Source organism: Hipposideros armiger, unplaced genomic scaffold, assembly GCF_001890085.2.
Source record: "Hipposideros armiger isolate ML-2016 unplaced genomic scaffold, ASM189008v1 scaffold_71, whole genome shotgun sequence".
NCBI lineage: Eukaryota > Metazoa > Chordata > Mammalia > Chiroptera > Hipposideridae > Hipposideros > Hipposideros armiger.
This window is the reverse complement of record NW_017731421.1, coordinates 4,052,713-4,076,333: the sequence shown is the minus strand read 5'-3', so window position 1 is coordinate 4,076,333 and position 23,621 is coordinate 4,052,713. Positions and strand designations below refer to the sequence as shown.

The window sequence follows — 23,621 nt, the reverse complement described above, 5'->3', positions numbered from 1 at the left end:
ACTGGCTCAGGGCCACTGGCTGGGGTGCACGACTGTGAGATCATGGCTGAGCAACCTGACTTTGAAGGCTGTAAGGACCAATTTGGGAGTTTTATCGCGTTTCTGCCTCCCAGGCATGAAGTCAGCTGGACTGTGCGTGACAGGGAGCGTTCCTCTTCTAATTAGCCGGGGTGGTGTTTTTGTTTTTTTTTCACGTTCTGCCTAAATTCAGTGTGCAGCAAGTGCACCCGCTCCCTCGGAGCTGCTCCCCTGTAGTAGCGGAGGTGAGTCATGGCCATAAAATCTGGAAACCTCATGAGGCGATGAGGGTGGTGGAGAAATAGAAATTATTATCATCATCTTTCAGATGCATTCAAGTTAATTATTGCACTTTTACCAGCCGCCTTGTGCCTCCGTCAGCCGGGAGCCAGAAGTGATGGTTTTAGCGGGGACAGCATCGGTTCCCTCTTGGAGCAGAGGTGCTGAACGCCCCTTGTTCTTTGGAGGGAGAATGGGGCACATTAAATTCCCGGCACTGACGCTTACCAGCTGGAACCTGTGCTGTTTGCGCTGAGACACTTGGGTGTGAACAGTGTCACGCCACGTTTTCTTTATTTTTCTAAAGCAAATAAATCTGGCTTGGTTCTTCACCTGCCAGGCCTGGCAGGAAACCCATTCTCAGTTATGTGGTGGTGAGGTGTTCTTTCTCTCTTCTTTTGGAACATAAGCAAGCCCTGGGAATTAGGTAATTCCACAAGATTTAGGGGCAAGTTTCTCATCTTGGGTCCATTACAGAGAAATCCTTGCCCATGGGCTGCAAACACCATTGTGAAGGCAGGCTCTCATCCCTACCGTGTGTCTCCGAAAATAAGACCTAGCCAGAGAAGAAGCCCTAGCATGATTCCTCCAGGATACGGAGGGCACGCACCCCCTCACATGAGGGTTTTATGACCTGTTTAGGGAGAAGGGTGCCTTTTCCATAAACTCCTTCAGCTTAAAATAGTCAGTATGCCAAAGTGTCATATTTTGGCACCTAAAATCACATGAGGGCTTATTTTCTGGCTGGGTCTTATTTTTGGGGAAACAGGGTAGTCTTATTGGGGGACTCAGAAGATTCTCCCCAGGCATGGCAGCCTCATGTTCCCCCAGGCACACCCCTCAGTCACCCCTATCCTGTGCTGCAGGTTTCCACCCTCTGGGATTTTCAAACCACTGTCCCTTTCCCAATATCAGGAAAACACATAACACTTCAGGTTGAGTCATCTTTTCTCCATCTTCTTACCTACAGAATAGTTCTCTCAGGCAGAGCAGTTATCGCATATCTTTAAGCCTTTCTTTAAAATGCAACAAAACAAACAGAAAACCAGGCCAATGATTCAATCTGAAGGGAAGAGCTCCCATATTGCATGCTTTCTGCACTCTTTTTAGAGCAAAGGTTCTCAGCAGGCATCTGAGTTTCCTGGAGGACTTGTTAAAACACAGATTACCTGGCTCCACCTCAGAGTTTCTGATTCTGGAGGCCTGATAATGCGCATGTCGAACAGGTTCCCTGGCTAGACTGATCCTGGACACCATGTTTGGGGAAGCACTGTTTTAGATTAGTAGTTCTCTCCTGGGAATAGGAGGCAGGTTAGCAATAAGTATTTAAAACAAAAACAAAATAGCTCTCCTGTACTGAGTTGAATAGTGTTCCTGCCAAAATTCATGTCCATGTAGAAACTGTGAAGGTGACATTATTTGGAAATAGGGTCTTTGCAGATGTAATCAAATTAAGATGGGATCACACTGGATTACAGCAGGCCCTAATCAATTATGACTGGTGTCCTCATAAGAAAAGGAAAATTTAGACACACAGACATAGAGATGGAGACACACGGGGGAGAATTCCATATGAAGATGGAGACAGGGGTTGGAGTGATATGTCTACCAGCTAAGGAACACCAAGGATGGCTGGCACCCACCAGGAGCTCGGTGAGAAGCATGGAACAGATTCTGCCTCAGAACCCCCAAAAGGAACCAACCCTGCTGACACCTTGATTTCAGGTTTGCAGCCTCCAGAACTGTGAGAGAATAAATTTCTGTTGTTTTAAGCCTTCTCAGTTTGTCACAATTTGTTACAACAGCCCTAAGAAACTGTGCCCCTAAAACGTAAACACAAATACCCCAAATCTAAAACCAGTGATTTTTAGCTTTTGCTCCTTCACTGAGAAACTTTCATGAGTATTTGGAATCACCTGGAGAATCAGAGACCCAAGTAAAGCTGTTCTCACCTGGCCACGGGGTTCCAGCCCCCTCCAAGGCATGCCGCCCGAGTGGCCATGTCCATTTAGGGGCACCACACAGGGCAGCTCTACTGGGGAGAAGGTTGAAGCCAAGATTCCCAGGTTCTAATCCCAAGACTCTACATTTGTTGTTTGGATGTGATGTGTGTCCTGGAAATCTACATTTTAACAAAACCTCCAGGTAAATAATTGATGGCCAAAGACTGCATTTAATGAAACATAGGTTGGAGGGCTGGGGTATGTCATATTTTACAGTAGGCAAGCTGTACCTTTGACTTTCTAAACCAGGGCTTTTTAACTTTTCTGTGCCATCAATCCTTTGGCAATTTGTTGAAGCCTATAGGCCTGTCTCAGAATAGAATATGGCTTTTAAATACACAAAATAAAATACGAAGGATTACAGAGAAAGCCATTTATATTGAAACACAGCATTAAGAATATAAAAAGCCCAAACTTTTAAAATACAGTACTGTAAGTGGGTCTTTATTAACATATTACATAGCAAGAATTAGCAGTCTAATTAGGGTCTAATAAGTACTGTAATTTCAAGATGGCAATGAGTTTAAATCATATTTTGAAAAGCTACGACAGCTATAAAGTGATAAAAAAAATCTGTGATTTCTATTTATGCAAAATCACAGGAACTGCTTATACTCCTGTGGTTTGTGGTCCACATTCATAATTGAATACGTTTCAGTTAGAATTGGTAGAAATAAAGATGAACGTTTCCCCAAGTTCATGGTTACCCTGAACTGTGTCCACAGATCCTTTGAGAATCCATGGACCTCAAGTTAAGAACCCCTGGTGTCTAGTTCTTTATCTTTTTCCCTTCTCCGTGGTGCTCCTGTCACTCAGCAAGCTCACAGCAAACCCAGATCCTCCTCCTCTCAGCCCACATCAACACCTGCCCTTAGAGGCTATGCTGCATGGTTGAGCAAACATGGATTTTTAGAGCCAGGAAGGGGTTCAAGTACCTCCCCTCCAGCTTGCTAGCTGCACAACTTTAACCCTCTGAGCCTTGGTGGCTACATTTATAATACCCACTTTGTAAGGCTACAGTGAGGGTTAAAGATGATGTATATAAAGTGCTCGGCACACAGTAGGTGCCTCATGAAGATTACATGTTATTTCTTATAAGCTGTAAATGTCTGATTAAAAATAGTTTCGTTAGCGTTTCCCCAGCTAGGAGATATTTAAGTTTTAAGAAGGATTCATAGCATTGCAGGCGTCTGTTGGAGAAAGAGGTTTGAAAGGGAGGAACAAAAATTCCTCAAAGTACTCCCTGTGGGAGCTGCATGGATTCATTCATTCAACAGTCTTTCAAAGCAGTCGCTGAGCGCTGCATCTATGTGAGCACTTTTGGAGCCGGAAGAGCATTGGGAAGACCCTATTGGAATCTGGGCCAAGTTTCTGGGGCTCACGCCTCCTGAGGCCGAGCTGGCCTGGTTGTCACTGTGGCAGTGACTGGGCCAGGCAGAAGGCAGGTTGGGTTCTTGCATTGGCTTGGTCACTCTTGGAGACATGGCCGTGCCTTGCCTGGTGTGAGGCCAGGGTGTTGAGAGGACAAGCAGACAGGCGGGTAAACATTCCACCATGTTGTCCCAGCCTGCTCTCGCCAGGGGCCTGTTCCTAATAAAGCCTGCGTGTGTGTGAGGGCCTCTGACAGATGTAATGGGGGCCTCTGCTTGCCAAGTTTGCTTCACTGGCCATGCTCAGGCCCGCTGGGGGAGTTGTCTGCAAAGCCACAGGACAGGCCCTCCTGTACCCACTTCTTCCCATCTCTTGGGGGTGAAAGCTAGCATGAAAGGTCTCTGGGAAGGAGCATTTCCTGCCGGGAATTTTCTTGCTGTCCTCCAGGGTCTGACAATGATGGGCAAATTGCAGCAGTGTTTACCGTGGTCAAGGAGATGGAGAGCTGATCATGTACCCTGGCTCATGCCATCCAAAAGGCGAGATCCAGCCCCATCTTCCATCCTCTTGATGGTGACAGTAGTCTTTAGGATGCAGCATGAAGACACAGGGAAGCTAGAGATTTAAGGTCAAGTGTACCGAATTTCACTAGGTTCTATGAGTATTTCTACCAACTGCCATTTGTATGACCTTGAGCAAGGCACTTACCCTCTCTGAGCCTTGGTTTCTTCACAGAGTGGAGCACAAGTAGACCCTAGGGCCACCCTGTCAGTGAGACAGTGGAAAAGAAGGCTTAACGCTCTCCCCGCTCCTTCCACAGCCCATGAAAATCTCCCGAATGTCTGAATTCTGGGCTTCAGCTTCCTCACCCACAGCCTCTGCTCTGTGCCGTGTCACCCCAACATGAAGCTGGGTCCATTCTGAGAGTTCTGAAAAAGCCCACTTACAAAGTAGCCCAAGTAAGCTTAGTTGAATTAATTAAAGTGTCTTGGTTTTTTGTTTTGGTTTTAGTTTTGGCAGGGGGAAGAGGGCCAAGGGGTTAATCTGATCAACTTTAAAGGCTATTCAGCATTCTGCCACCCATTCAGTGGTCTTTTGTCACCCAATCCATCACAAAAGGTCTCATTGGCTCCTCTCCTCCCCCAGTTCAAGCCCTTCTCTCTCTGCGGGTCCCCTCACCCTATCCTCTAGCTTGCCGTCTCTTCTCTTCACTGATCTCAGCAAACTCAGCCCCTTGCCTCTTGCCCAAGGTCGAGATGCTTCTCCCTCTCTGTTGTCTGCATCAGTATCTCTGTCCTTATGATTGTCACCTACCTCAAGCACCTCAAAGCATCTTCCCACAAAAAAATTATTACACCTCAAGTGGAATTTGTGTACTTGTTAAGAATCACAGGAGTTCACCAAATCACTGGAAAATGATAGGAGATAATGTAAACGAAAGTTTTTTTTTGAAATTTGCAAGGTATCACACAAATTCGTTCATCCATCCACTCACTTATGCAACAAACCTTTGTGAAGACTTTACTAGGTGTTGGAGATGCTGAGGTATACAATGTGCTTTCAAGGAGTTCAGTCTAATGAGATGTCTAATGAGATGCAGTGAAACGTAATAAATGCCATCATTGTGCAACATCTCATGTGTAATGGTGGGATAAAGAAATGAGTGATAAATTCATGTTGCTATGAATACAATGGAGTAGATATTTGAAGTATAATATAGACAAAACAAGCTCAAAGTGCTCTACTGAGTATTTTGGAGAAGAGCTTTCTCTTTGATTGGTCCAGTCCCTGGAATCATATTGACAACTATTTACATCTTCTCTATATGTCTGTAGAGTCAGATCTGTGTTCCAGGTCTGCACCTTTATACCTGGGGTAGGTTATTTGACCTCTTAGAGTCTCAGTTTTCTCGCCTGTCAAACCTATGTGATAATCCCCTCTAAAGTTGCTATACAGGCTGAAAGAGATTCATTCACTCATTCATGCAGCAAATAGTTATTGAGCAATGACTGTGCCTGGCACCGATCTGGACACTGGGGTTTTTACAGGCAATGAGACAGTGAATGGGTTCTTGTTCTCTCAGAGTGAACATCTTGCTGGAGAAATAATGTCTGTTGGTACCCAGCCCTGTTAATTGGCACATAGAAGCTCTGCAACGTCTTCACTCCAGCCTTTCCTTTTGATTGTCTTCATTATTCAACCCCCCTGCACTTTGCCTCACAATTCTTTAGAGTCCTTCATATAGAGGCAGCATAAGGGAACTCCCAGGAGTCTGGGGGAAGGGGGAAATCTCAACCCCATGGGCCAGCAGGCTGAGTTGGGGAGTGTCTTACTTTGGGCTGCCATAACAGAATACCATAGACTGGGTGGCTTAAACAACAAACATTTGTTTCTCACAGTTTTGGAGGCTGAGCAGTCCAAGATTGAGGTGCTGGCAGTTTGGTAAATGGTGAGGGCCCACCGTTATATCCTCACATGGAGAGAGAGAGAGAGAGAGAGAGAGAGAGAGAGAGAGAGAGAGAGAGAGAGAGAGAGATCAGCTCTCTTATAGGACCACTAATCCCATTCACGAAGCTCCACTCCTACCTAATCATCTCCTACAAGCCCCACCTCCAAATACCATCACACTGGGAATTAGGCCTCAACATGTGAGTTTTGAGGGGGACACAAACATTCAGTTCATTGCAGGGAAAGAGACTGGGGAGCCAATGAAAGATGCAGAAACCAATGACTAACTAGCTCCTTCTCTTTGCTTCTTTTTGCCAAGGGCATTGGGGACAAACCCAACTTTTTAATGACTTCTCTTTCTTGGTTCAGGATTTATTACAAATATGCCTCCTTTGTGTCTCCTGTAATCATGGTATCGAGTGGCCCACAGATAAATGTCAGCAACAAGCCCTCTGGCTCAAAAAGGATCCAGGGAGGCTTGGGCTTGTCATTAAGGAGCCCTGGTGGTGGTGAGAGTTGGGGAGCAAATGGGGGCTGGCAGGCTTCATAGAGGACACGCTCATTAAACTACGGAGGGGTGGGTGAGCTATCCAAGGCCTGGGTCTGGCAGAGTTTGCAACCAAATGGTAGAGAGCAGAGCACTTTCGTGTCTCAAGAAAACTTTTCAGCCACTGGGCTGGTTTTCCTTGCTCCTTTGTCAAGCCTGGACTCTTCACTTTTGACATTTGTTTTTCCTTTTGGACTCTTCTTCTCATTACACATAAGCATTGTGAATTCAAGCCTTGAGAGACATGGCTGTGTTGAGGTATGGCGCATTAGCGATATATGGGACATGTGAAAGGCATTCAGTGCCCTGCGCTCACAGAGACAAGGTTTGAGGTCTTGTGGTATGTAGGCAGGATGAGGAGGATGCCGCCAGGTCAAACATTCAGGAATGGGAGCGGGTTTCTTGACTCCCAAGTTGGGCTGCTGGCACCACGCAACTCCAAAGGGTTCTGCTCACATAGATAAAACACAAAGGGAGCCCCTTGTGGTTGTGCAACACAGCCGTCAGCTCCATCCTTTATGCCCTACCACCTGTCTCAGCCTTACTAGTTTTTAAGTAGTTGGACTAAGTGCCAATGTTCTCAACAGCTAGGATTGGATCCAATGAATGGGCTCTGGGGTGGGGGGCGGGCTTCATTGGGAATTGTGCTGTGACAGATGCAGGAAAGCCACAGAGATGCAGAATGTCCCCTGTGAGGCTAGAAGAGGGACTCTGCTCAAAAGTCCCTGGGTGAGACCCCTTCTTAGGACTGGTGGGGAAATTGGTGGAGACGTTTCTTGCTGTGGCTTGAGGATGTCTTTACTTACCTTTTCCCTCTCCTTATTCCCCTCCCCATTCCTTTCATTGCTCCTTCCAGCAGTGTGCTAGTGTTAGGGCTTTCCTGTCAAGGCTGGGTTTATAGAGATAATGATGGGCGTTTGGAGTAAGACTTAGGTGTATGAACCTCACTGTTCTTAAGTCTGTGCCTCTTGGCTTCCTGATGGTGAGACTGGAGCTCACCAGGGTCAAACAAAATACATACTGCTTTAGTAATAGTTGGGCAAATACCCCCTACCCCCTTCCTGTCTATACTGTCCCCATTCTTGCCCCATTGCAGAGCTTTCTGGGGAGCTGTGCTGGGGTACTAGACTGAGACATGGAAGTCTAAGCAGGCGTCCTATTGCCTGCCCCCAAACCCAAGATAGATCTATAAGAGAAGCCGCTTGTTTATTCATCCAGTGGCAGATATGGGGAAACTGGAACGGAGCTGATGAGATGGACGAGGCTCTGCCCGGTGTTTAGGAAGGGCAGGAGAACACACTTAGCATAACTCTTGTTCTTGAACATGCATGGAGACCCTATGCAGAAGAAATCATGGCCCAGTCTCGTCTCCAGTTATCACAAACTGGGAGCGAGCCTTGACTTCTCTCTCTCTTTCAGTCCCATGCCCAACTACTTACCAAGTCCTGTCAATTCTACTTCTAAAATATCTTTTGGATTCATCTGCTTCTCTCCAACCCCCTCTGCCACCTTCTAATCCAGGCCACTACAGCTTCACTTCCAATACAGCAACCTCATCTTTCTAGCTCTCTCCACATCCCCTTCAACTCACCCATCATCTATGGTCCACATTGCTGCCAAGGAAATACCTTGAAAATGTCTATCTGGTTATGTAATTCCCATATTGAAGCCCTCCAATGTCATCCCTTTGCCCCAGGGCAAGGGGAAGCATTTTAAATGTTTTCTGAGAATCCCTGTTTATACTTTCAGTCTCATCTTTCACCTCATCTGTGTCGGACATAATGAACTGCTTTCCTTTTTCCCAAATGGGCCATGCTCTTTCTTACCCTTTCCCATGCTGCTCCCTTCATCAGGAATTTTTACCCCCACCCCCATTCGCCTTTTCAACTTATTCCCATGCAATCTACATATTCTTTGTTTAGCTGTCTCTTTCTCCAGGAAGTCTTCCTTCCTTTGTCTGGGTTGCTGGTCCTGTCACATTTTTGTAGCCACCTATCATTTTCTGATTATGTATTGTCACTGCTTGTTTACTTGTTATTCTCCCTGGCTACGAGAGCAGCCTCTGCCATCAAAAGGCACCTCTTTGACTTCTGCTAAGCTAAGCACACAGGGTCTCCCCTCCACTCCACACCATGTGGATTTACTTTATCTCTTTATGAGTTTGCCTAAAGCAAAATGAAAGGGACACTAGACACCATAATGGATGATGTACACAATGTAATTTCTTTTAATATGGAGACATTCCATGCATTATTGGTTGCTTTACTGGCTTTCAACAAAGCCAAGGGTAAAATGAGATGTCAACTATTCAAGTAATGATTCTATGGGGTAGTGGGGTTGGGGCTGCTTTTTAGGTTGTGTCTGAAAACTTCCAAATGGAATACAATTTCACCTCCTCTTCTCTTTATTATGGTGGAAACATTGGAGAAGACTTGGTAAATCTTTATTCCCATCGCCCCCCACCCCCGGAGCATCAATAGTTCAGTCAGGCTTTCAGTGGGAACTATATAACAGATAATTCACTGTGGAGCCACTGGGGAGTGTCTGAAAGATGTGTTGTTGATTAGCAGAGGATATGCATACTTGAGATAGAAAGGTATTTCTGTTCTACAACCAGCATTTCCTGACCATCTAACCTGTGCCAGGCTCTGCTGGGTGCTGAGGCACAAGGCAACTGAGACCCATCCCTGTCCTTGAAAATCTCACCAGTCCCTAAGTTCTATAAGAATAGCGCGCGCGCGCACACACACACACACACACACACACACACACACACACACACACACACACACTGGTAGGAGTTGACAGAAGGGAGAGAGCACACACAGGGATACACCAAATAAAGGAGAATGGGCAAGAATAGCGGGTTCCCATTTACACACACAAACTTTATGAGTGCCAGCATATAGTTGTCTTGGAAAGTGTGCCCCAGACTCTGGCAATGCCAAGGACCAATGTAGCATTGGAAAGCTCTAGTTTCCCTTCAAATCTCCATCAGCATCCCATGTTCTTTGTACAATCACCTCTTCCTTAATGTTATGTAAATTGTCATATAAGCACAGCCTCAAGTCCCCCTACATCTCATCACCAGATTGTCTCCTAAGCCAGATGTTAGATATTCTTTAGCCATCACGTCCTCCTTTCTTGCTAATTCACAAGTTGTCGACAGTTGGTTCTTAGTTGAAAATGGTGGCACACTGGGCTTGTCAGAAACCAGGGCACAGACAGGTGCTGATGCCTGGGCTCACGAAGACACACATACACTTTTATGTGCACACACATGTATTCCCATATACCCTGTATGCAATGCCATATTGTTGTCCAATTCCCTTACATCATGGGATAGTAATGTCTGCAAACACTCAAGGGACTGGGCAGGCTCATGGGTAAGACCCCTCCTCCTCCTAGAGGCTTGGCAGCTTCTGCAAAGTTGACCTAACAAGGTCCTGGCCAAGAGAGTGGGACAATGAGTATCTCAACATTATTTATGACAGCCTCTCTTTGTGTTGTAAGTGACCTCAGTACCCTGTTGCTGAGGGAAGAGTTTATGTGCTAAGAAGACAGGATGATATGTAGGTGTGAAGTGATGGATGGGGTATTTGGGAGTGAAGAGTGCAGAGAAGTTGGAGCGAGGGGACAGGTGCTGAACTTGTGACTGTTTGCAGTGGTATGGGGACATAGCTGACTAAACCAATAGCGATGGAAATCTTACGTTTTCATTGTTAACAGTTTTCTTCAGAAGCAAGAAAATGATGACATTAATAACCATAGCTGTCACTTTTGATAACTGGGATATTGAAGGGGCACAGTCAATACCTCCTCTTCTACTTCTGATTCTAAACCAAGACAAAGTTGCGAGGAGAGTGAGGTCCAACTGTCTCCTATATGATTGGAGCAGGTACCTTGAGTGAGCATCTAAGTAGGCTTGTTGAGTCCCCAGCGCCCAGACGGGACTTTGGAACAACCAACCTGAGAGCAAATTGGAGTCTACCAAGCAACACACTTCTCTAGGTAGAGGAGGACTAGGAAGAGAGGCCAAATTCCCCTCCTGGGGATCTTTGATAGATTAACACCACTCATGAAAGAAACATAGACAATTTGAACTCCTGTTCGCCAACCAGGTAACTCACTGTGTCTCCCCAAGCAGCAATGAGAGGTGGAATCAGAGACCAGGTGTTGACAGGAAATACCCTCTCATTGCAGTGAACAAGTAGAGAGAGGAAAGCCTGTCTCCCTGGAACATTCTCCATGTTTTTGTCACAGTCAATACCCGGTTAGTGTGGGGTATGGCTGTATCCCCAGGGGAGACGAGTCATTGTCAGGACAGCGCTGCTCCCCCTTCAAGAGGCTGCCCTTCTTGTACAAACCCTGCTTGTTCTAGTGTTTTCCTCAGGCTGCTGGTGGGCAGGGTAAACTTTGTTCTCAGAAGAATCTTAAATGAAGTAAACCAGACATTAATTAAGTCACCGCCAAGGACATCCCGATCAAAGCTAAAACATTATTCCATTTCCTGCTTCTTATCACAAATTATGTCTAGCTACATTGCCTAGTGTAGCTCCAACAAGGTCCTTGTCCAATGGAGAAACAAGAGTGACGAAGGGGTCTGTCAGGACAGAGCCCTGACACAGAGCCTCCGGAGGTTGGGGAGAGAGCTGGTGCTGCTTCCAGAGAGAAGCTGCTGGTTTGCAATTGGGGCCAGTGAACTCCATTCAAGGCAGGATGAGGATAGAAGTGAGGACAAAGCCTATCTCTATTCTCTCTCTCTCTCTCTCTCTCTCTCTCTCTCTCTCTCTCTCTCTCATCTATCTCTATCTCTATCTATCTCTAGCTCTATCTAACCTCTCTCCCTCTCATTTTCTTTCCTCTCCTCCTTTCTCCTCCCCTAACCTCTCTTTTCCTCACCCTTCCTGAATTAATAACTCCACCAGGACTTCCTGAGAAAAACAACTAGGTCAGAAATCACCCTGCCTCTCTGATAGCCTGGCCCATCCCTACAGACCCATATCTCATGGGCAGCCACTCCCACATGTCATCGGGCCACCGAGAGACTTCCTGTTCATTCCACTGTCAGAGACACTAGTTGTTAGCAGTTTTTGGCAAAGAATCTTGACAATTGCTTTGGGAAGGAAGACAGCACCCTGGTTTAATGGAAAGAATGTGACTTTTGGAGCCGGGCAGACCTGGGCTCTACTGCTGGCTCTGCCACTTCATACCTGAGTGACCCTGGGCCAATCACTTAACCTCTTTGACTTTCAGTTTCCTTTTATGCAAAATAAACAAGGCAGAGATGATAACAATAATCTTACAGAACTGTTTTGAAAGGTAAGCGATTGAATGCACGAAACGTGCCTGCAATACACATGGTTGCTAAGTTTTTATACGTTGGGAAGACTCTATTGTAGGCTAATTACAGTTTTATGGGTCTCTTCCTTTTGGTAAATAGCAAGACTTATTTGTGGGCTCTGAAATTATATTATAGAAATTGTGCAGCATTGGCTCTGCATAAGGAAATTCTTATTAAATGGTCTTCATTAGTCTTTCTAATGAATTGGCTTTTCTTTTGTTCTGAGTCTGTGTCTATTGCCTTCTTAGTGGTAGCTTCTCATTAAGGTCATTTTGTAAATACTTTCACAGTACCCTTTCAGCCGTTTCCTTAGTAGACTGGCCCTGGTTTGTAATGAACTGTTGGAGTGTTGAGGTTGCCTATATGTGGCCATGGAATTTACAGTGTGGATGGAAGTCCACAGGACACAGGAACCTGGCTGGCCCTCGGTCCTTGTGGTCTTTGTTATGGGCCTATCATGTAGGTGACTCAAAGCTCCTTCCTTCCAGACTTTGGAACTTGAATGGGGCCCAAGCTAGACCAATCTACCCATAAATCCTGCTCTGAGGCCAAGTGTGTTAGTGAGAACATCTCAGTATGTCATGCATGTTTCCCTAGGAGTATCACTCAGAGTTATTTGGTGCAAGAAACAGATTTTAATAGAAAATGTGTGTGCTAAAAAGATATCAATGGAATAGCTTCCAAAACCTATGGATCTATGGAAGACAGGGGAACAAAGCTTTGCAAATGCGTGTATTCCAGCAAGGTTAGGCCACAGCAGGAGTTCTTTGTTAGCATGTTGCCACTATATTGCTACTGGTGCCACCATTGGACCCCAAGGCTTCTAGCACTGAACCTTGAGGCCACTGGATAAAAACCTTCATTGTCTCTGTGTCATTAGGTTGCTAGCTCAATGTTCTCAAGCCTGAGTTGGAGTATCCCATTGGCTGATCCTTGGTCAATGTGTCTGGGAGGGGAATTCCTGTTGGCCAATATTACATCACGTGCCTGATTCCAGGCACCAGAGAGCAGAGAGACCTCTTTGGCTTTCCTCAAGGGATGACATTGTGGGGAGTCCCTCCAAAAGCAGGAAGGTGTTTGAAAGATGAACCTCTAGTAAGTTAGAAAATTAGGCAGCTTTAATTTATTGTTACACCTTTTGGTACAATAGACAAAAGACATAACTGAAATGCCTTTCACACCTCTAAAATTTGGGTATTGCAGAAAAAGTACTGACTTGGACTCAACTTCTCTGACTCTCTGTTTCTTCTTCTATGAAATGGGAATTCAAGTAACTATCCTGTATGCCTCATTAAGATTGTTGTGAAAAATCAAATATAAAAATATAAAAACATAGAAAACTGTTAAATGCTACATAAAAGGAACAGATGGTATGAATATTTCCCCTACTATCTGATAAACCACTGGAAAGCAATAACCTCTCCGTAGATGGCCCTTGACAAGATTTAGTATAAAATATGCAATTGTGCATAGGTGAAATTAGGTAAAGTCTTTATCCTGTATAAAACTGCCTCCATGTATGCATATTATTCATTAATTCCATAAAATGTGTTGTGATTTATAACTGTGAACTCTTAGAGGTAAGGACCATAGCTATCTTGTTTACCGTTGTGTCACCCATTTTTCATATAGTGCGGCAGAATAAGCAATTGTTAAATAAATGAAGGATTGATGAATGAATGACTTGAAGAGGTAAAGTTGTCAGGGCTTGGGATGAATGGATCTGGTAAGTAGGGACGGAGCTAGTGTCAAAGATGGCTTCCAGGCTTTTTGCTTGAATACCTGGTTGGATGGCAGCTGCCATTTGCTGAGATAAGGGGCATGGGAGGATGAGCAGGCTCTGGAAGAAAGGTCATGAGTTTAGTTTCGGACTTGCTGAGTTTGTGTGTGTGTGAGACATGAAAATAGGGATGTGAGAGGGCTGCTGGATATATGGGTCTGGAACTTAGGAGCGATGTCTGGAGTTGAGATATAAATTTGGGAGTTGTCAGCCATTTAGCTAGAAACTGAAGTCACAGACATGGACATAAAAACACATGATATACACAATACATAAAAATATATATGAATCTATAACTATTTAAATAGAAAATTACATATATGTGTAGCCATGCATTTAGTAGAACTAAGTTACTGGCAATATTCGGGAAGAAAGAGTACATAATACCAGCCTGAGAAGTGTTCAATATTCAGTGGACACCAAAATGGCAGATACCATTCACTGGAGTTGGAATAGTTGAATTCCAAGTTGGTCTTGTCTGCAAAGACAATATAGACATAAATCAGTAGTGTGTGATGTCCCTGAGCTCCTCCTGCTAAGTTACTGCACACAGAATGTAAGATATCTCAGACAGATGTTAGCCATGGCATACACGTTACCTTTGTGTCGAGCCTAAGAACATTCTGGGGGAACAGCACAAAGACAGTGGGAGTGTCAAGCTGAGACAGGACTGGGGGCCAGCAGAAGAACTCTATAGGGGCTGAGCTTTAGGAGCAGGAGACTGGGACTTAAGAGAACACCCCATATCCTTTCTCCTCTCTCTGAAAGGTATTTTCAAGGGGCAGGACCCTTCCCTGGCTCCCAGCATGGAAATGGGCTGAGGGTACCTGAGTGACAGGGTCCTGGCGCTCTGTAGTTTAGCGGTCACAGGCCACCCATCTATCACTGTGATTAAGAGCAAGAGTTGCAGATTCAGGTAGACAGAGTTCAAACCCCGCCTCTGTCACTAACTTGCTGGGCAGCCTTTGGTAAGTTACTTATTCTCTCTGAGCCTCAGTTTCCTCACCCTGCTGAAAGGACAATGGCAGTATAAGATACAGGAAGCTTTGGATGTAGTGACTATCTAAATAAATTCCTATTGATGACCAAATTGAATCCCTGCTCTGTCACTCTATTAGGGTAGCCACTGGTGGGTTTTAGATAGCGAGATGATGGGATCTGATTTACCGTTTAAAAAAGATATTTGTGATGCCACATGGGAGGTCAGAGTGAACACTAGGGGACCGGATAACTGGCTACTGCTTTAGTCCAAGAATGGATTGATGGTGGTTTGGCTCAGGATAATAATAATGTGGGGGGTGGGGTATTGAATTTCCAGGTTGATATAAATATTAGCGTTTAGCAAGAGCTTAATAACTGATAGTTAATGTAATAATTCTGATAAGGTTATTACCTTCATTCTTTTTTTTTTTCAAATGAAAGCTTATTGGGGTGACAATAGCACTAGTCAATTGCAGAAATATATTTGGAGCTATGACAAAACATGTATATTTTAGTCATTTATTATATAGGTATTTAATAAACTCCTATGTACCTGGCACTGTACTAAGAACTATAGATACATGAATTAATTTAATATGCCCAACACTTCTATTATCGCCATTTTATAGAAGAGGAAACTGAGCTCAGATATGTCACACAGTAAGTGGTAGAGCTGGGAACCCCATATAGTCTGGGTATTAAACTTGAAAAAAAAGAGATGATTCTTAGGATTGTTTTGGGACCAAGTCTGTTTTTATGCCTCCAGCAGTAACTAGCACAGAATCTCTTGCCTGAGCATTGAACAAAAGCTCCTGCACAGAATTCAGCTGTCTCCCTACTATACCCCAGGGCCACTGAGGACACAACCATTGTGATAATGATTATACGAACATTGTAACTAGTGGGCATTTGGGTTGAAAGTCTCTTGGAGAACTTCTTGTAGTTCTCTGGGGTGTATGCCTCCACCTTCAATCAAAAATTAATAATGAAACAAAATAAAATTACAAGACTTAAAAAAAAATTGCCTGACTGTTGAACTGCCAAGAGCCCAATTAGTCAGAGCAGACCTTACAATAATACCAAATCAGAGTGAGTGCATACTGGAGGAAGTCTGATAAGAAAACACCGCCTGAGATGATTTTTAATTGGCAGCAAGAAAAGAGCTTGAGAACAATAGCTTGACCGTGCCAATTCCCTTCACATTTCTCACTAAATCAATGTCTTTTCCTGTCCGAAGTGCTCTCCCCTCCCCTTGACCCACCCATTTAGATAATTACCTTTGGGACTTGGCTGAAAAGCTAGCTCCTGCTAAATGCCTTTCCCACCTAGCATCAATTTGCTTGGATTTGATGGATTGAATCATTAATTCCTCACTCACTCAGTGAGGGCCTTCTGGGTATTAAGACGCTCAGCCAGCTGCTGAGAACGCAGTGGTGAACTGGGCACCATTCCTGGCCTCTCAGAGTTTAGAACTTTCTGGGATGATGGAAATGTTCTCTGTGCTCTGCAATAGAGCAGCCACTAGCTATGTGTGGCTTTTGAGTGCTTGCAAAGTGCCTAGTGCCACTGAGGAACTGAAGTTTTAAGTGTTAACATAAAGAGCCACACGTGATAGTATAGGTCTAAAGCAAATGACTTATAATGAAGAAGGATTTCAACAGCCTTCAGGGGCAGTGATGGAAACCTGTTAAGAGGTTGAGTCAGTTACCCAAGGTGAGGTGGATCAGCTCCACTGAGCAGAGAAACGGCTGCTCCAGGGGGGCAGATATATAGAGTCTCTGGGTCAGCTCCCTGGGTTCAAGTTCAGGTGTTTTCCACCTGTTGTCTCCATGACCACAGGCATGTTACTAAAATTCTGTTTTACAAATGAGGAATCTGAGGCTGAACTAGGACAGAGGTGAGGGGAGCTGGAGAGAAGGCAGATTCGAGATCTGGCCGATCTCTTTAGAAGTCCTCTCCTTAGCATGCATGACACAGCTTGTGCACCATTACTTTACAGGGCCAGTCTTGCTGAGAATCACATTCCAGTTAGGCTTCATGCGTGGGTCATTCTTTTTGCTCGCTCACTTGCATGATTGCTCCAAAATAAAATTGCTTTTAAAAAAAATATGATTACAAAACATATTCTTCCTAATTATTAAAAAAATACAGAAAGATGGAAACTTATAAAGACTAAATCACAAATTTTACCACCCAGAATTTCAGGAATTGGGTGAATATGCAAATATTCCTATAAAGAGATATATAAACTTATAGATGTAGAAACACACTATATATTATGCTCTGTAATTGCTGCTTCACTCAGTCATTTCCTGTGAATATTTTAAAAGGTTAATGTAGAATTTCATAAACATTTTAATTGACTACATATTATTCCATTGTACTATTGTGATGGATACTTAGGTTTTTGACAGTTTCTCCCCATTCTGAAACATTCTGTGATGATCATATATCCTTATGTGCTTGTGTGATTGTATCTCCATGGGATAAATTCCAAAATGGGGAATTTAGGTATCAAAGGGTACATTTTAAATCTTGATATTTAATAAGGATTTCATTGAATCTGTAGAGTGTTTTGGGTTGTATGGACATTCTAACAACATTAAATCTTCTGATTCATGAGCACAAGTTGTCTTTCCATTTATCTGTTTCTTCTTTGATTTCATCAGTGGTTTGTAGTGTTCAGTGTACAAGTCATTTATCTCTTTAGCTACTTATATTCTTAATTGTTTTATTCTTTTTGATACTGTTGTAAATGAGATTGTTTTCTTACTTTCCTTTTCAGACAGTTTGTTGTTAGTATAGAGAAATGCAATGGTTCTTGAATGTTGATCTTGTATCCTGCAACTTTACTGAATTTGTTTATTAGTTCTAATAGGTGTGTGTGTGTGTGTGTGTGTGTGTGTGTGTGTGTGTGTGTGTAATCTTTAGAGCTTTCTACATATAAGATGATATCATCTGTAAATGGAGATAATTTTATCTCTCTTCTTCCTTTCCAATTTGGATGTCTTTTCTTTCTTTTTCTTGCCTAATTGCTCTGAGTAGGACTTCTAGTATGACATTGAACAGAAGTGGTAGAAGTGACCATCTTTGCCTTTTTATTGATTTCACAGGAAGAGGTTTCAGTTTTTTACCATTGAGTATGATTTTAGCTGTGGATTTTTCTTTTTCTTCTTCTTCTTCTTCTTCTTCTTCTTCTTCTTCTTCTTCTTCTTCTTCTTCTTCTTCTTCTTCTTCTTCGTTGTTGTCCATATGATTTTATTGAGGTTAAATTCACATAATACAAAATTATCCATTATGAATCGAACAATTTAGTGGAATTTAGTATATTCACAATATCGTGCAACCATCACCTCTATCTAGTTTGAAAACACTACCATCACCCCCAAATAAAACCCCATACCCATTAAGCACTTAATTCCCTTCTCCCCATTCCCTTCTCCCTTCAGCCCCCAGCAATCACCAATCTACTTTGTCTTTCTAAGTATTTAGCTACTCTGGATCCTTATATAAATGGAGTCATACAAAGTGTGACCTCTGGTGTACCTGTTTTTCATAAATGGCAAGTACTCTGCATATGAAGGATGTAAGTGACCGAACCAGTACCATCCTGTGGTACAACTCCAGGGAGAGCCCTCCAAACACAATGCGACTGGTGGTGGCCTCTGGAACACAAGCACTAATAAAAGAAGACTAATGAGGGCATGGCTTGCTCTCAGGTTGTGGGAACATAGATTTCACAGCTGAGAATCAGAAAACAGTTCCAGCCTCCCCTTTACTACTGTATGGCTTTGAGATCCGGGACATCCCACAACCTCTGTTGGTGAAGTGAGCCAAGTTCTCTGAGCATTTAACCCAGAGCCCCTCTTCTTTAAAGAGACCAAATTTAGTCTGTACTCTCTTCCCTGTTTTCAGTTGGTGCCCAAAGTTTCAGCCCTTTCCCACCTTCCACCTGCCACCTCCTCTTCCCACGTCCCAGAGGTCCCATGTACTTCTTTCCTCTGCAGACCTCCTCTCCCTCTGCACCTCTCCACTCCTTCAACTCTGTCTTCTGGGAACTTCTTCAAAACCCAACTCCCCTTTGTATTCAACTGCTTTTCTGAACTTCACACCCAATAACGCGCTGCCTCTGAGGACATGCTTCTCTGCGGCCCTCATAAGTGATGGATGGCCCTTTTATTTTCAAATGTCCCACACACTTACCAGGTCTTGAGATGGCTGTTAAAACTCATGACCCTTTGAGTTTTGTTCCACTTAAGTAAGTTATTTTCTTCCTCGTGTTTGTTAGCTACTGACCTCTTAGACATTCCCCTTCATTCTCTAAACGTGTTGGCTTCTTGCCTCTCTCCTTCCCAAGTCCTGACTAGTCTGGAATGAATGACTTCAGCCCCTTGATGTTCCACATTTCATTGACTTTCTCACTCCACCTTAGCTGTATATAATGCCTTGTTCGCACTCTTGATCTAGTTATTACTTGAATCTTCTCTAATTCCCAGCTTGCTATTTCAAACATGTTCTTTCTCACTGTAACCTCCTATCCTTCCAACTTGCTTATTTAATATCCCCCTTTATATGCTTTGACTTCATTGGAACCTCTGGTTCGTGGAATCCTTTACATTCTCCCAATGCACGATCTCTCTTGTTTTAAAAGTTCTCCCCAATGACAGAAATTGCCATTAGCCTACCCAACATTCACTCTTGCCCTCTTCTTCTGGTTATAAACCCCAGGTTCTATTCTGGGAGGCCATGTGCTGAGTTAAATAACTAAATTCCCCAGAATACTTGTAGCTAGGAGTAGCCAAAGATGTAACAGGAGGTTGCTGGGTGGAGCTTCCAGGGAGGCTCTGAAGGGGCTCAGAACAAGCTCTCCCAAATATGCCACACTGACTGATTAGTTTGAGCTGATGGCACTTGGAAAACAGCAAATGCAGGAGAGGCTTTCTCTGAACTCCTCATATCTGTCTAAAGGCAATTTCTCCAAAAGGAACTCAGTTATCATAAGTCCCGTCCATAGGAGTTCCATCAACCAGAGATGATTGGCTCTTATCACAGGAGAGGGGACTAGAAGTGGGCACCACACCCAGGCAAACCTTGTCACAACTGTTATATCCCTCTAAGAACCCACTCATCTTTCCTAAAAATCATTTACTCTCCCCTAAGTTGCCTTCCCCTTCCCCTATTAAGCCAGAACATAAGCTCTCATGAAAGCTCACTGCCTTTTGGGGTAGTCACATTTTTTTCCTGTGGTGCCTCTGTGCGCGTAATACTTAAAATTAACACACTTATATATCTTCTCTCCTGTTACTCTTCCTATCGTCAGTTTCTTTCATAGACCTAGCTACCAAACCTAGGAAGGTTGAGGGAAGTCTTTCCTCCCCTACAGCTCTTTAGGAGGTTGTCAGACTATAAGCCCTCATTAGCCTTTCTCCCCTCCTTTCTATTTGATGCGGACATACTGGCTGGGGTTGCAATAGACTCTTGGACCATGAGTTGATTTTGAGGCTGGATATTGTACAAGGGACAGTGGAGGAGAAGAAGGAGGAAAGGAGCCTGGGTCCTTGATGACATCAAGGATACAACAAGCTAATCCTATAGTATCTGCTTCCAACTTCTTTTACATGAGTCAGAAATAAACTTTGATCTAGTTTAGCCCTCATTATTTGCAGCATCTTTTACCTACAGTCAAAGGTAATCCCTTAGTAATACACAACCTAAGCCAGTGTGTATGCCATAGCTCATCATTTCCATAACAGTTTGCCTCTCTGCTTTTCATCTCACCTATATATCTCACCCGACCCCCTGATGAATCCGAACATCTAAATTTCTTTGTGTCAAAATTCAAGCGACTGTGTAAATTGCTGGGGAAAAGCGACATAACAAGGCAGGGGACATCACTGTGAATTCATAGTGAACAACCACAAATGGGGCTCTATGCTGTCCCCAGTGACCCTAACACATCAGTTCATCCTTCCATTGTTTACAGTGACTGTTGCAAACCTTTACTCTCCTTTTATTTCTGACAGCTTGTCACATAAGTTCTCAAATAGGCAGCACTAATCTATAATGAAAACATCAGAACAACAGTAATTGCCCCTGGATGGAGGGCTGAGATTAGTTGAGTAGGGGGTGGGGGGAACTGTCTGGGATAATAGGGGGTGTGGGTCATAGAAGTATATGCTTTTGTCAAAATTCATCAAACTGTACTTTTAAGATCTGTGTGTACACAATTTAACTAAAAATCAGTAAATCAATTGATATATGTCAATATAAAAATCAGTCAAAATCAATAGTTCCAAAATAGTGATAACAGTATAGTAAACCAGATATACCTATTACTCAGCCTGAAAATGTATTAAAACATGGCAAGTTTTGTTTCATCTCTAGTCTTGCTCACCCTCTGGGTTATTTAGAAGCAAATATTTCAGTATATATCTCTAAAAGATAAGAGCCTCAGGGCCTTTGCATATGCTCCCTCTCTGCCTCTTCCTTCCCCCACATAACCCCCTCTTCATTTGGTTATTCTTCCTTCGGGTCTTACGAATATATTCATTTGTTTAATTACTCTATTGATGGTTGCTTCCTTATTTTAGCACTTATGAATAAAACTACTAGGAAATATGTTTGTACAAGGCCTTCAAGGACTTCCCTGTAGGGCTTCCTTGACTAGATCAGGTCTGCCTGAAAAATACAGAGGGTGCCAAAAGAATATATACACATTTTAAGAAAGGAAAAAAACTGTATTAAAATTGTAATACTCAATATATACCGATAACAGAAGATGCATACAAGTCACATGTATACATTTTTTGGCACCCCCTGTATGTTCTTAGCACACTGTGTTCCTCTTCACAGAACTCATTAGTTTGTGTTAAACATGTGATTATTTGATCAACTTCTCTCTCTATCTCTCTGTCTGTCTGTCTGTCTGTCTGTCTCTCTCTCCCCCACCATACCACAAATACTGTGAGGCGAGGGGCTGTGTGTATTTTGCTCACCATTTTGTCCCTAGCACTGAGCACTTCACCTTGCACATAGTAGGGCTCAAGAAAGATAAGATGGATATATGACTCAGTCTGTTTACTAGTCTGTGGTAGGAGCAGGTTGGTTTACAGATGGTCACTCATTCTCTAGCATTCTATGATTCCAAGATCCAGTTCAAACACTTCAATTCACAGGCAGCAAAGTGGTCCAAAATCTGAAGTGATTCCCAGGCATTTGATGGAGAAGAGGAGCTGCTGCTCTGGCCTCTTCTGCTCTATGATTCTGGGTCACACTTTGGCAGCCACTTAGCCACTCATAGGTTCCTTTTCTTCCCCAATCCCAGGATGCCTGAGTGAGCTTCTCCATTTGCAGACTGATTGGCCCCTCCACCACAATGACTGTCCAAGTGTGGACACGGCCTTCGGGAGGTTTCTGTTGCCAACTCAATGTGACCTACTCGGTGAAGAAAGACAGTCCCTCCTCCCTGTTGGCAGCCGGGAGGGTGATGCTGTGGGAGGAAGGCCCTGGAAGCCTCAGGGGAGGACGGCTTTGTCATTGTCTGGACGGGGGATGTGTTGCCTCCTTGCTGCACAGCTGTTACTGCTCCTTGGCCTACAACGGACACCGAGCAGCAGACCACCCGAATGGAAGCCTGTTTCTTATTTGCCTGTCGCCATGCGGCCTGTCCACCTCAGCTGCGTGAGGAACGCCAGATGCCTGGAAGGATTCTGGAGACATTCTCCTTGGCTCTGAATTACTGATAGAACTGGGAGAGAAGGAAAAGATCAGGATGGACTGCTGTCTCACGTGACCAGTAGGAGACGCTGGAAGCACCAAGGGAGGCACCAAAGTCCCAAAGGAGGGAAACAACTTTGCAAGAAAATTAGGGAGCAAGAAGTCAGGTGTGCCTCTCTTGATGCCATGCAGTGTTCCAAGAAAATGCTGCACCTGGGTTTTTCCATGCAAAGGGATACTGTGGATCTGACTTCCTACAGCTCTGAGATCTTTAAGGCAAGAAGCAGCAATAAACTGATGTCTTGGAGCTGCCAACAATTATTTTCTCTGTGAGGATAGAAGCAGAATTCATCTTTGGAGGAAGGCTGGTCTTTTATTTTGTGAAAAACACCAACTATTAGATTATGCAAAGGTCAAGTTAGAATCCTACTCTGGAGGGGAGAAATTTGAGACAAAGAAAAGCTTAGCAGAAAGCTAAATTAGTCTGCATAACCATGCAGAATAACTACACAAGTGGCAACTCTGGAAAGCGTTACATGTCTGAGGGGAGTTGGGGGCTTGGGTTTTAGGAGACTGGTGATGGTGGAAGGTGGATGGTTCTCAACAAGACGTAAGGTAAATGACTGCGCCTGTCAGGGGTGGGATGCTGGCAGGAGGGCACGGTTGATGGACCCCAGGAGCAATGATACCTGAGATCCACTTTAAAATGTCTTCTTCTCTTAACAAAGGGACAACAACTTGTCTGTTCTCCTTCCCCGATTCCCCAATGATGTTCCCCTCCCCCAATTCCCCAATAAAATCTTAAAAAAAAAAGTCCTCTTCTCTTATCCCATGTGAATTACTGAAGTTTCTTTCATTGTCAGCAATAAAACCTGCCATTATCTAACTGAAGAAAAAACATTCTGGAAAAATATGTTGGGAGGCTCATAGGATTGGAGGAATAATAGATAATCAAGATTACAAAGTGGAAACAAGCACAACCCCCAAAATGTAGAAGCAGAAGATTATGGTCCTTCTAGATGGGCTCTACATGCATCCTGGCCCCCCAATTTCCAGACTGTGTCTTTCTGTTCAAGCTTCAAATTCTAGGTAGACAGAATCTTACTGTCCCATCTTGGTAAGGTATTGCTCCTC

The 23,621-nt window shown here is 43.8% G+C and overlaps 1 long non-coding RNA gene across 1 annotated transcript in view; it reads left to right on the top strand.

The window, feature by feature from the left end:
* The window catches only part of LOC109382827 (uncharacterized), a 30,432-nt gene extending 7,186 nt beyond the window's left edge, over positions 1-23,246 (top strand). Inside the window, exon 3 of the long non-coding RNA XR_002123992.1 lies at positions 22,096-23,246. This is a non-coding gene — a long non-coding RNA (uncharacterized LOC109382827). The remainder of the gene's footprint in view (positions 1-22,095) is intronic.
* The last annotated feature ends 375 nt before the right edge of the window (positions 23,247-23,621 follow it).